Source organism: Microcebus murinus, chromosome 11, assembly GCF_040939455.1.
Source record: "Microcebus murinus isolate Inina chromosome 11, M.murinus_Inina_mat1.0, whole genome shotgun sequence".
NCBI classification, from domain to species: Eukaryota; Metazoa; Chordata; class Mammalia; order Primates; family Cheirogaleidae; genus Microcebus; species Microcebus murinus.
In genome coordinates this window covers 52,232,853-52,246,336 of record NC_134114.1, presented here as the reverse complement: position 1 = coordinate 52,246,336, position 13,484 = coordinate 52,232,853, and the positions used below count along the sequence as shown (strand labels likewise).

The window sequence follows — 13,484 nt, the reverse complement described above, 5'->3', positions numbered from 1 at the left end:
GTAGCCTGATATCTACAACTTCTCATAAATGAGTTCCCTCCTTGACAGGGCCTGCACATCGTCCCAGGTCAACACATAAAATTGCAGCATCATTTTTCCTTTTTAAAAATTTTTTGGTGTAAAACATACGCACAGAAAAAGTGCACAAATCACACATAAACAATGCAATTTTCACGGCATGAACACATCTTGGTAACTAGCGCCTGATCAAGAAATAGAACATTTCCAGCATCCCAGAAGCCTCTCTTGCCCCCTCCCAGACACCACCCCTTCCCAGCATAACCCTCTGCTGACTTCTAACAGCCTGGCTTTAGCTGTGCCTAGTTTTGAACTTTACACAAATGGAATCATACAATATGCATTATTTTGTTTCTTCCTTCACTCACCATTCTGGTGTGAGAATCATCCTCATTGTCGTGTGTGTTGTTGCTCCACCCTAAGGGCTATATGGCATTCTGGTCTGACTGTAACCACATTTACCCAGTCTACTACTGATGGACATTTGGGGAGTTTCTGGTTTGGGGGTATTTTTTTATGAATATATATATATATATTTGTGAATAGACATATTCCTAGGGGGTATATTCACAGGAGTGGAATTGCTGGATTGTCAGGTAAGCGAATGTTCAGTTTTAGTAGATACTACCAGAGTGTCTCATTTGTAATGGCCACATGGGATTCCATTGTATGCATGCACCACATTTAACCAGAATCCTATTGAGGGGCATTGACTTTGTTCCCCAAGTTTTCCTATTGAAACAATAAAGGGACCAAAGCAGCAGGAGGCTGAGAGAGAAACTATCCTCTCCCTGCTTAAATTAGGGCTCAGGGTTTTCACATGTGGTATCATTATTCATGCAAGGAAGAACAATTAGCCTTTATCATTGTCAATGCAGTATTTTTCATGATTACTAAAAAGAAAACCAAATCTGGAATGCAACTCCAGCATTGGCAACGTCACCTCAGCCTCCAATTTTGCTTGTCTGTAAAGACACAAGTATAATGTGCTCTCTCTCATTCATGTGCTTTATTTTAAGATGCTGACAGTGGCTCTCCCAGCCTGAATCTTTGATATTATCTGCACCAAACCTTGGTGAGGTGATCATTGAGTTGCAAGGCTCTAATTGTTATCAATTATATGCAAGAATCATTGCATTTTTTTGTTTAAAATTTTTAAAAATAGTTAATACATTCACGTGGTTCAAGAATCAAAACAACATGGAAAGGTATCAATTGAGCCATCTTGTTCCCATCTTGTTCCCCACTTTGCTAGCCTTGATGTGTTACCACTTTTATTAGCTTCTTCTGTATCTCTCTGATGTTCGTGCAAATGTAATTATATCTTTATTCCACCCCACATTTTTTTTTTTTTTTTGAGACAGAGTCTCACTCTGCCCTGGCTAGAGTGCTGTGGCGTCAGCCTAGCTCACAGCAACCTCAAACTCCTGGGCTCAAATGATCCTTCTGCCTCAGCCTCCCGAGTAGCTGGGACTATAACCATGCACCACCATTCCCGGCTAATTTTTTTTCTATATATTTTTAGTTGTCCAATTAATAAATTTCTATTTTTTAGTAGAGACCAGGTCTTACTCTTGCTCAGGCTCAAGCTGGTTTCAAACTCCTGACCTTGAGCGATCTGCCCATCTCGGCCTCCCAGAGTGCTAGGATTACAGGCCTGAGCCACCTCATCTGGACCCATCCCACATTTTAATGCAAAAGGTAACATATGATTTGTACTTCTCTGTGTCTTCCATTTTGATTTAAGTCCACATTCTGGAGCTCCTTCCATACTTGTACACAGGGAGCAGTAAGGATCTTGATGGTTCTGTTAATGAAGGTCTGCAGCAGCTACTATATGGAGGAGAACTCAATATATATCTGAGCACACCCTTCTGCCATTCAAGTTTTCCCTTCATTTCCCTGATGTTTTTGTAGTTCTACATGTGTGCACAATCTTCCTGGAAGCAATAGAAGCTGTGTTAGTCCTCCTCAAAGAAAGGAAGATGAATCACTTTAGCCAATTTTTTTTTTCTCATTTTCATCTAGAAAAGAAGGTTTTGGGAACATTTTGTATGGAGGAAATTTCTGCTCTCCTGGTGCTTACACGGTAGTCAGGGAGACATAGACCGTAAACTGATAAATAAAGTCCCAAAGGTGCCAAGTGCCATGGAGAAAACAAAACATGGTAAAGAGGCAAGAGAGTAGGTGGCTACCTCAGGTTGGTGGTCAGGAAGCCTTTCTGGAGAGGTGACATTGAAGCTTAGCCAGCTGTGAGATGATTTGGAAGAAGAATATTACAGAAAGAAGTTAGAGATGAGGGTGATGTGGTTCAGAAACAAACTAATGATAGTCAGTGTGGTTGGAGCCTAATGAGCACATACAAAAGTGGAATTCAACACCTTCCTTCCAACATAACTGGATCCTCACATGTCTCTGGTCCCCTCAGAGATGACATCAGTATCCTAGACACCCCGTCAGGAACCCCTGCAGCTCCCTTGTCCTCCCCCCTCCTTTCACCCCTACACATCTAGCTATTCCCAAGGTCTCTGTTTCTGTCCCATCCCATTTCCACTATTACATCCTCATGCCAGTCCTTATCACCTCATATCCCTGTAAGGTTACAAGAAGATTAAAAGGAAACAAACCTTCAAGGTGATTGGAGAGAAGGACAATTTGACAGTAGATAGGGCTCCAAAATCTTGGTTTGTTTTGTTCCTTTTACACAATTATAACCTGGCCCCATTAAGCACCCCCCAAAAATAAATCAAGACAATTTCAAATCATGTTGGGACTGTGTCTGGTGGCTAACTGTTTTGCTTATTCATCATTTATATATTCATTCATTTATTTGTTTGTTTACATTATGCATCTTCTTTATGTATCTCCTTTATTTATCTTACCTAGTGTGAATAACTACTTGTTGGGAAATTGATTACCTTTGTTGCTAACACAGGTTACAAATGTGTAGGAAGTACAAGATGGAAAGAAAATACTATTTTTGGATCTAAGACAGTGTGTCCACATACATTGCCAGAAGATAACGAAAGAACCTATCCACATAATTTAAGCAAAAAGAAAAGTGTCTTTGTTTTGGTCTAAATTACTTACCACAAAGAGTTCTAAAGGTAAATTACAAGTCTGGTATACACCAAGTGCTTAATAAATGGCCACCATTATTATTACTATGTGCCCTATGGATATAATAAAAATATATTGTGTGGTTCCTGCCCCACTGGGGTTCAATATCTACTCAGGAGGCCAGACTGAAATGCAAGAAATAATCACTGAGCAATGCTTGAGAGTATATAATTAAGTGGTTCAGTAAATTGTAGGGTGTTAACTATAAATGCCATAGGAATTCAGAGGGGAAAAGATGGATTTAGGCTGGTGGAGGGTTGGACTTATGCCTGGCTTTGCGGGAGATGCATAAAGGAAGATCCAGAGGGCGCCTCCAGGCCGAGCACTGAGGCGGAAGTGAGTGTGGATCACCTGTGGGTGGGGAGAAGTCGGCTGGATGGGAAAGTAGTCAAATCATAGTAGGTGTGGAAAGCCGGGCAAGGGAATTTAGACTTGGTAGATAAGTAGTGAATGGGGATCAGTCTTAAAACTCCCACCCAGCTCAAGAGAAGAGAGGAGAATATTACTCTGGTTCATTCTGAATCCTTGTCCTGAGGAAGGAAGGCTGGGGGGTGGGTGGGGAATGGGGGGGTTCTTAAGCAGGGCTAGTCCAGGGAGAGGAAGACTCCACTGACAACTCCCACAGCACTAGTCTGGGATTAAGTTAGCAGGCTTGTGAAAAGCACCTGAAAAGTAAGCAGTTTGGTTGTTTTGTTTTGTTTTGTTTTCTGAGACAGAGTCTCACTCTGTTGCCCGGGCTAGAGTGCTGTGGCGTCAGCCTAGTTCACAGCAACCTCAAACTCCTGGGTTCAGGCGATCCTTCTGTCTCAGCCTCCCGAGTAGCTGGGACTACAGGCATGCACCACCATGCCCAGCTAATTTTTTCTATATATATTAGTTGGTCAATTAATTTCTTTCTATTTTTAGTAGAGACGGGGTTTTGCTCTTGCTCAGGCTGGTTTCGAACTCCTGACCTTGAGCAATCCTCCCACCTCGGCCTCCCAGAGTGCCAGGATTACAGGTGTGAGCCAACGCTTCCAGCCAGCACTTTGGTTTTTAATGTTAATTTCAGGGTGTAATGTAACCTACAAGTTTTAGCCCATGAGGATGGAAGGTACTGTTTGCTTGCCATGAAGGGGCAGGATGTTATAAGATATTTGGCAGGGCACAGAGAGGACAGACCCCAGGTAGCCTGTGGCACATGCATCTTTCCTGCCTCTCCGTCGCCTTTCTCACAGAGCTGAGGCTGTTGGTGTGGCTCAGGCCACTGACACTGCTGCTTCATTTCTGAAACCAACTTCCCAATTTGGCCAGAGGATTCTGTAATTTCTGCTTTCTCCTTCCACCTTTTGTGTATGAATGGCCATCACAAGCAGAGTTCAGAAGACATGCAATCAGGCATGCCCAGTAGTCAAAAGGATCCATTATATTTAACCTTATTTAAATCTAGGGGGCTCAAAACATTTCACAAATACTAACTCAGTAGCCCTCTTCAAAGCCTGGGTAGGGAGAAGGTCACAAAATGAGGTTAGACAATTCCTGAAGGTTAATGTTATCATAATAGCTGGGAACCTGAGTGGAAAAACATCAATATGCAATAATCCAATTAAGGTATCAGGTTTGGGAAATCATGTTCCTACTTTTCAGATTAAAAAACAAAAGCAGAGAGCAATCAGATAATCTGGCCTTGCTAAAGCGGAGGGAAAGGCCAGGCAGAGAAGTAAATCCCTGATGTCCTCAAACATCACACTAGGTGGCTGCAATCATAACATTCATTGGTGGAACGACAAAAATCAATCTAATCTAATGTTCTTTTTTAAAAATTTTATTTTATGGACGATTTTTAAAAATTGTGGTAAAATATATATAATGAAATTTATCATCTTAACCATTTTTAAATGTCCAGTTCAGCAGTGTTAGTACATTCACATGGTTCTGCATGCAATCTCTAAAATTCTTTTGATTTTGCAAAATTGAGACTCTGTACCCAGTGAACAGTCACTCCCCATTCCCTCACCCCAAGCCTTTGGCAATCACCATTCTACTTTCTATCTCTACGAATTTGACTATTCTAAGTACCTCATATTAGTGAAATCATACAGTATTTGTTCTTTTGTGACTGGCTTATTTCACTTTGAGTAATGTCCTCAAGGTTCATTAATGTTGCAGCATGAATCAGACTTTCCTTCCTTTTTAAGGCTGAATAATATTCCATGGTGTATATATACCATATTTTATTTATCCATTCACACTTGTCAATACACAAGTATGCATTTATTTTAAGGCTATTATTATTATTTTTTGAGACAGAATCTTGCTCTGTTGCCCAGGCATCAGAGTGCAGTAGCATTAGCCTAGCTCACAGTAACCTCAAACTTCTGGGCTCAAGTGATCTTCCTGCCTCAGCCGCCCAAATAGCTGGGACTACGAGCGCCGGCCATGATACCAGGGTAATTTTTTTTTACTTTTAGTAGAGATGGGGTCTCACTCTTGCTCAGGCTGGTCTCGAACTCCTGAGCTCAAGCAGTCCTTCCACTTCAGCTTCCCAGAGTGCTAGGATTATAGGCGTGAGCCATCATGCCCAGCCAAAGGCAACTATTCTTTATCTAGTGTTTTGTAGGGGTTACACACTCACATTGTTCAAAATTCAAATAATACAGAAAAGTAAATGGTGAATCTCTCTTGTGCCCTTCCAGCCACCTAGTTCCTTTCTCCATAAGCCACCAATGTGATATTTCTTGAAGATCCTTCCAGAGTTGTTTATATATGTTTAAATAACACAAATGGTAACATACTAACCATGCTGTTTTGCAACTTGATTTTTTGACTTAATAATACTTCTTGGACATATTTACATACATAGAATGTGTAATACATGTGCATTGTATTAATGAGTTCTCCAGAGAAACAGACCAATAGGATATATTTAGGTATGTAGAAAGAGATTTATTATGAGGGATTGACTCATGCTATCATGGAGGCCCAGGAGATCTGCTGTCTGCAAGCTGGAGGACCAGGAAAGCAGGCAGTGTAGTTCCAGTCTAAGTCTGAAGGCCCAAGAACCAGGATCTCTAATGATCAAGGGCAGAAGAAGATGAATGTTCCGGCTCAAACAGAGAGAAAATATTTGCCCTTTCTCTGCCTTTTTGTTCTATTTAAGACCTCAACAGATTATATAATGCCCACTCATATCGGTGAAGGTGGATCTTTACTCAGTCTACCATTTCAAATGCTAATGTCTTCTGGAAACACCCCCACAGACACACCTAGAAATAATGTTTTACCAGCCATCTGGCCATCCCTTACCCAGTCAAGTTGACACATAAAATTAACAATCGCATATGTACATACACACACCTATATGTCTGCATAGTACTCTATCCCATAATTTAACTCTTCCACTAATCGACATTTAAGTTGTTTACAATCTTTTGCCAATAATTCTGCAATTAAAATGTAACAATGCACATTTGTCAGTTTACACAAGTGAGAATATTTGTAAGATAAATTCTTAGAGGTGGAATTACTTCATCAAATGTTCATTTGTCAAAATGTGAGATTGTGATAGATATTACCAAATTGACCTTCACAGCAGTTACATCAATTTGTATTCCTACCAATGATGCATGAGGTTGTTTCTTCAAACCTTTGTTTATATGGTGAATCACTTATATTTTAATCTAAGTAGCTCAAACTTTAGAAACAATATAAATTCTGCCATAAGCCCAGTGAATATAACATTCTTCTCTTTTCTTTTTTTCTGTCCTTCTCCTTGGGCAATTTTAAGGCCCAACTTCTTCATCTCTGAGTAGGCTGGTTCCAGTTGCAATAATAGAGAAAATGCATAACGTAGGGTTGGTGCAGGGAGAGGGATGTCACTGGGCCGTCTGAAGTGACTGAGCGGGTGCTCTTGTCCAGCGGCTGTTTCATGACCTGCATGAAATGACTTGGTGGTCTGCTTACAAAATCTCTTAAACAAGTGTCCACATCACCAAACCCTCTCCACAATCAGCCCTAATTAGCCATCTCCTCCTTAGTCTGATCAGGATATGCAACTTTCCAGCCCTCTGCAAGCTCTTCCTCCAGGCCAGTGGGGGACAGCCCTCCCACCTCAGTGGGGCCCTTCCGGGAAAGTCTGCACAGTTGCAGCCTGCCAAGTAAAGACCAACACCCCCACTGCCTAATCTCAGACAAACACTGGCTTCTCTTTAAACGCCATTTCAAGGAGAGATGTTGTGGGTTCACTGATTTGTTTTGACAGCTAATGATCTAAGTGCCACTCAGTATCGTGAACAGACAGCGGAATGACAGGTGAGACTGGGACCTCAGCAATCCCTTCCAGCCCTTGCACACAGCAGTAGGTGCTTAGTAGGTGTCCCTCATGTAGCTCACTGAAGCCTCATAGCCACCACCCAGTATGATTCTGCTCATTTTATAATCAACACTCAAGAGAAGCAAAGCAAGTTGCTTCAGATGACAGAGCTAACTGATGGCAGGAGCCTGGTTTTAGAGTTGATACTGTGCCCACAACTCCTCTGGGCCTTCCTGCTGCAGTCCTTGCTTACGCTGTGTCTCCTGCCTGGAGTGCCCCCACCCCCACCCAGTCTGGAGCAGGCCCATCAGGAGGCCTGTGACCAGCTCAGCAGAGATGCTGGTCAACTCAGGCCAGCAGGAGCTTCTGGAGTGGCTGAAGGCAGAGGAAACTAAGAGGAAAGCACCGGCATTCCAGAGAGTGCTGGGAGTCCACACTGAACTTCAAGCTCTTCCTCCTGTCTGGACTGCCAGCCCCTTGGATCCCTGAAACACTGCTGACCTCTGTCTGCCAAGCCCTCCTTCTCTGTGTTCCCATAGCAACCACTGCCAACACGGTGAGCATAACACTGTTTCCCTGCCTGTCAACACGACAAGAGAGCCTCTTGAGAGCGATATTTGATATTGTTTGACACTCACCTTTGTAGCCCCAGCTCCTCACTCCGAATAGGCCTGTCCTAAAGTTTGTTGACCTGAGCTGAAATCTCTCATCTGATTCAACAGCACGTGGGCAAGAGCCAGACATCAAAGAGGAAGCCGAAAGACCGGGTGGGGAGGTGAGCTGCAGAGCGGCAGATCCAGGACGTCTGCTTGGGAAAAGATGCCTGAGGACCTCCTTAGGGGTGGTGGTCTGTCTGGGTTAGAGAAGAAGGGTCAGAGTACCCCATACCTACACCTGAAAGTCCTGGATTCAGGCCTACCATTCCCATTTCCATTCTGCCTACTCGAATCCCATAGATTCTACCTTTTCTCTCCAATTCCAAGAGACTCTTTTGTACTTTGCACATCCTCATACATGGTCTTGTCCTTAGTGGACATGACTTTTGACATGCATCTGCTCTCTCCTGCTAATAACCGCTAGCCCTCTTGCAGCACAGTCTATGTGTGCAGCACTGCTCTGCTCTAGGCCTGGATATACATTCAATCATTACTCCTCACAGCGCCCCTATATGGAAGGTGCTCTTATTATATCCTTTCTACAGAAATGGAAATCGAGGCAGAGGAAGGTTAAGGAGGTTGCCCAAAGTCACACAGTTAGTAAGTGGTAGGGCCCAGATTCAAACCCAGGCAGTTTGGCTTCGTAATCGATGACCTTAACCAGCCCAAGTGGAAGGGAAGCCCCTCAAAGGTCACTTTCTCACCTTCTCCCCACCAAGCTGTGGATCCCAGCACAGTGGTAAGAATCTCAGTAACGTCCCTAGGAGAAGAGTGGGCAATGGGATGGGTAACTCAGACCTGCCATACCCCGGGGGATGTTACAGCTTAGGTTAGGGAACACCTGGGCTTCAAACAGTGTCAGCTCTTATTATTACCCCCTTAGAAGTTTTATGGCCAAGGCTGCCTTTGGGCATAGAGCATGTCTTGGAGATCTTCTCATAGTCTTCCCCTTTCAGCAGATCTACGCTGACTTGTCCCCTGTAATAAGGCAAGAAAACCAGCAGGCTCTTTTTCCCAAGGAGTGTTAGTGTGTGTTCTCGAATCTGGCTTATCCAATATTGCCTGCAGTCTAGACAGTGGACACCAGAAGCTGAGGGTGACAGAACTGGCCCGTTTTAGGGGTTGGAGCGTCCTAGAGTTGCTAGGGAACTGGGAGTTACTATTCTCACCACCTTAGGTAGGGGGGAGGGGAAGTAGATCTTTAGTTTCAGTAACGAATGGGGATTTACAGAGTAAATGACTGCCCTTTCATTCACTTATGGCTCTTAGGAGGGAGAGGAAGAGAGAGAGGAAAAAGGAGATGGAGCTCCTGGGGTGATAGGAATTGAGTCTTGGGTAGTGGGAGTTCCTGGCCAGCTCATTTCCCCAAGGTGCAGCACAGCAGAGCATTTCCTCTGCAGACCCTCTGTGTGGGTCCATGCGCATGAAGCATAAAGTTAGTGCTGGCAGTGCGTTTACGCTCATCTGGAAGTGGGTCATGGTGTTAAACCGGCAGGCAGGCAAACCGGCCTTGAACGCCACACCGAGAACACGGAGGTTCTCGATGATTAGCCACTTCATGCTGGGGCTAGACGCGGGCGCTTCTGCACTCCCCGCCCCCTGGAGGAGCGGTTTATGCCAGATTAGAAGTAAAGGAGGCTGCTTTCAGTTATTTCACCGCATGCGCCTCCTGCAGGGTGGCCAGCCGGTGAGACACCCGTGTGGCCTGCTCTGGTTTTCATATTGATTTGTGAAGGCTCCCACTGATCCAAATGTCATAGCTGGTCTGGTATCCAAAGTTTAAATTCCTTGATTCGGGTCAGCTAGTTTGAGCAAACCGAACCTGATGACAGTCTGCGCGGAATGAGCAAGGAGGAATGCTGATTCTAAAATGACATGACAGATCTTCAAACAAAGAAATCAGAACTTGTATATTTGCAGTGGTCACCTGCGAGGTCAGCACGGACATTTTTCTTGCGCAGAACAGTTTTGGAATCGCTCCTCGGAACTCCAGGACTTACAGTGCCTTCTTTTGCACGCCTGAGGAGTAGCAAAGATTTGGGTTTTTTGAAGGTGGATTTAATTTTTAGAAACTGTCAAAAATAATTCAGAGCCAAGACTGGTGAGTCAGGCCAGTAATCAAGTTGGGTGATACCATTTGGGACTTGAAACCTAAAAGCCTAATTATCTAGTAATGTATCTAATTTTCCTCCTGTACCAGTTCTGAAGGCCTCCTAAAAGAATAATAGAGCTGTTTTAAGCAATTGCAGCTTCCCAAGGTATTGATATCAACTTTGAAGTGCCAGCATTTACTTGGCTAAAAAGGTTGTGAATATCTTGGGGTTTTTTTTTTAATCAGCTGTATTACTTAAAATCATACACGTTTATGTAAAAACTCCTCCGTCTCTTAAATAACATGTGATTTTGTTGGCGTAAGAGCTTATTAACTAGCACTGTTTTTCCTGTATTTATCATAGGCCATTAATTCATTTCAATAGTCCTACCATTGCCCCTGTGTTTTCCTTGGCAGCGGGCCAGTTCCTGAATGTACTGCCGGGCAAGGAGCAAGTAGTTTATCATAACAAGGGGCTGGGATTATTGTTGAGAAAAGCAGAGGGAGGTCGCATCTGCCCTGCTGGCCAGGGCCAGGGGCTGGAATTTACTCTGGGCTCCTTTTCTGTCCAGGGCAGTCTTTCTGAAGAGGCCACCCTCTGCTGCTGGGTTCATTTCACTGCGATTCGCCAAGCCCTAAGCCTGAGCCTGGGTTTGGGCTTGGCACTGGAGAAGGTTTAAAGAGAAGGAGAAAGAACATGGTTGCCACCTTCTAGAAGCTCATCGGTAACTCCTAGGGAAGAAAAGGCAAGTACCATGGTAGGGGTGCAAATAAAATGCCATGAGGTCAGACAGAAGGAATGATGCAACGAGGAGACAGGAAAAGGGGCTCCAAAGAAGGTGGGATTTGAGACACAGCCTGCAGAGGGTGGCGTTGGCAAGATTGGCAGGGTGGCTGGAGCCCAGGATGGTGCAGAATTTGAGTTCCCGGCTGGGTCCACGTATGGGATTACAGCATTAGGTGAGAAGTTAATCACAAACATGAGTCAGCCTCGTGTTTTCCCTTCTAGGCTCAGCTCCCCAGCTCTGCAGGGGAGCGGGCAGGGCCCCTCGCTGTATGTACAGGAAATCATACTGGGGGGAAACATGAAGCCAGCCGTTTCTCACCAGGGCCAGGCTGTTACCTGCACCTTGAGATTACAGGGGAATTTATTACGATACATAGGAAGAGAATCCCCTCAGTGTGACAGGCAGGAAGAAAAACCATTCGTGGGCCAACTGGCTTCTTCGGTTCCACCCAGGTTATGGCCACAGGGCAGTGTCTCATTTCAGGGGGCCCCCACTGCCACCCCAGCTCTGAAGCTCCTGAACTGCATCTAGGTCAGAAACTCTTTTTTGCTAAGGTTTCTGTTCTCTCTTTTCTCCCAGCCTGGATAGCCAGCTTATACAGAAAATCCGCTTGTTGTCCAAACCAGCAGGACTGGGTTAGGACCTGTGGTTCTGCCAAAAGCCCTTCCTTTCCCCACCCTCTTCTGGAATGTCCCACACCCTCAGCTACCCTCACATTCCCTCACATTCTTACTACTTCAGCTCTCGAGTGTTCCACTCGCCACCTAATACTTGCAGGGTGGCTGTCACTTGCAAAGACCAGCGATGGTGTCTGTCTCTGCTGCTTTGGAACCCCCTGGCCCTCTGTTTTCAGATTTCATGAATGCCTCCTCTCTGTCTTGATGCTGACCCGACTGGGCAGCCTGTTAGCGAATGCTATGCTTGGCTCGGAGTCACGCCATCACAACATATTTCCCTCCCTTCTGAATTCCGTTTGCAAAATCCTCAGTTACCAGCAGTTTCTTACAAAGAAAAGGCCTCAATATCACCAGAGAAAAGTAAACCTCCCCAGAATCTTAGTAAATCTTCATAGGTACCTGGTATTGCAAAGTGTTTCATTTCTTTCTTTCTTTCAGTTTTTTAGAGCACTAAAGTTACTACATGCAACTAATTAATCAGAAAACTTTAGTGACTTTGACTTCATAGGTCATTGCACAAGCCTACTAATGTTCGAGAAATTCCATTTAACTCTGGGTTTGAATGTCACATCTATTTATGTAGCAAAAGGAGGCTGGTTCTTTTTTTCTTCTGCCCCAAGAAATTTTCATCTGGGAAACGAGCACTAGGGAGGACTAGACCAACAGGGTTTCTTACTGCTAAAACTTAAAGTAAGTCAATCCCGAAGCTGGAGTCAAAACAAAAGTGGACTTTGGCAGTTTGATCTAGAAGGGAGAACTCCCAGAGGCAGCAGGATGGTCCAGAGGGCAACAAGGGGGAGGAGACTGAGGGGGAGCAAGGGGAGCACATGGAAAAAATCATTTAAAAAAACCATGCAGGGAGCTTTTCTCCCTTGCTAACAAACAGGGCTGCACAGGGAAGAGCCCAGATAACATGTGCGATGAGACATGGATGTGTGTCCTTTTAATACGGTCACACATACACCAGAGGTTATGCACACAGGACACCCCTCAGAGCCAAAAGCACTTGTTATCAGCAAAGCCCCACGCTCACGTCTGGGCAAAGGCAAATACAAAGGGAAGGGATCACACACAGATACACACGCACGCCACACTCACCTGAGACATGGATAAACAAGCATGCTGTCCAAAGCTGTCACCTCTTTCTGTAACAGACTGCAGGGGTCTTCTCCTGGGCCTCTCCTGGTGTCTTTCAAAGCTAATTGTTTTCTCAGACCTCTGTTTTGACTTTCAATACAATTAAACACATTAACAGACCAGCTCAGCCAGGATTTGCCGAGGGACAAGGGAAGTAGTGCCTGGGAGATCTGGCACAACGTGGGTGAGGGGACTCAGTGGGCCTTGGGGGCGGTGTGGGTCCGTGAGCACTAACACTTGGGAAAATAGTTGTGTCTCAGAAGAGCTTAAGGCCACCTCAGGAACCAAATTCACAAAAAGTCTTGGGGGGAGCTGGTGGCCTCCCACTGTGTTTCCCTCCGCCTGTGGCCTTAGGCAAGCTATTTGTAGAACGCTTGACGCTTTGAAGGTGGATAGGGAGGTTCCACAGTTAGAAGAATTTCTAGATTTCAGATGAGACTTGAAGACAACCCCTAGAAAATTGAGGCCATGCTAGATTCTTTAAAATCCCTGTGTTCTGGCCCACTTCCAACCCACCTGCCCAGCTAGAGGCCCCAAGAAGGTCACCCGACTGAAGCACCCCTCAGATGCAGTTTTACACTGCTCAACAGCTGGTGAATCCCAACCCTGCTGCAACCGCCTTTGCAGGGAAGTAGAGGAGTCTTTAGGGAAATGTATCAGATTTCCCTCATACTGCCTCAAGTGAAAGAATTAGTCCTTTAATTC

The 13,484-nt window shown here is 44.7% G+C and overlaps 1 long non-coding RNA gene across 1 annotated transcript; it reads right to left on the bottom strand.

Annotated features, from left to right (window-relative positions):
• Positions 1–6,053: 6,053 nt before the first annotated feature.
• On the bottom strand, positions 6,054–12,825 carry LOC142873798 (uncharacterized). Its single transcript, XR_012921773.1, has 3 exons — positions 12,741–12,825; positions 8,068–8,278; positions 6,054–7,050 (listed from the first exon to the last, which is right to left on the bottom strand). It is a non-coding gene; the product is annotated as an uncharacterized LOC142873798 (long non-coding RNA).
• Between the last annotated feature and the right edge of the window lie 659 nt (positions 12,826–13,484).